The following is a 642-nucleotide window of genomic DNA, read 5'->3' as shown; positions in this document are numbered from 1 at the left end:
TGTGCAAAAGCTTTTAAGTTTCATTAGGTCCCATTTGTTTATTTTTGCTTTTATTTCCAATACTCTGGGAGGTGGGTCATAGGGGATCCTGCTGTGATTCATGTCGGAGAGTGTTTTGCCTATGTTCTCCTCTAGGAGTTTTATAGTTTCTAGTCTTACATTTAGATCTTTAATCCATTTTGAGTTTATTTTTGTGTATGGTGTTAGAAAGTGTTCTAGTTCCATTAAAAATATGTTCTAGTTTCATTAAAAATATGGAACGCTTCACAAATTTGCGTGTCATCCTTGCGCAGGGGCCATGCTAATCTTCTCTGTATCGTTCCAATTTTAGTATATGTGCTGCTGAAGCGAGCACTCACTGTTTTTATTTAGATGGTCTGCTTCTTTGGGGTAGCGGAGAACTGAACGATGGAGATTATAGAGATAGCCTGACTTTCCAACACACGTTGTGGTGCTGGATGTGGGGGCCTCCTTCAAATACCCTTTCCAATTTCATTGGTAGGAAAATGAAAAGAATACCATGTCTGAAAGCGTTCAAAGTTTCCAGACTGCAAAATCTCACATTCCCTCTTACCCAGGCCTCATGTACCTTATTTCGAACACCATCAGCATGGGTTTACATAAGTAAGCAATCCAAGGAGA

The 642-nt window shown here is 39.6% G+C and overlaps 1 non-coding gene across 1 annotated transcript; it reads right to left on the bottom strand.

Moving 5' to 3' along the window:
• Positions 1-248: 248 nt before the first annotated feature.
• Positions 249-355, bottom strand: LOC122687180. Its single transcript, XR_006339072.1, has one exon. It is a non-coding gene; the product is annotated as a U6 spliceosomal RNA (small nuclear RNA).
• Positions 356-642: the final 287 nt, after the last annotated feature.

This window comes from Cervus elaphus, chromosome 30, assembly GCF_910594005.1.
Source record: "Cervus elaphus chromosome 30, mCerEla1.1, whole genome shotgun sequence".
Classification (NCBI taxonomy): domain Eukaryota; kingdom Metazoa; phylum Chordata; class Mammalia; order Artiodactyla; family Cervidae; genus Cervus; species Cervus elaphus.
The sequence above is the reverse complement of the archived record's forward strand: the minus strand, read 5'-3'. Positions and strand labels throughout refer to the sequence as shown.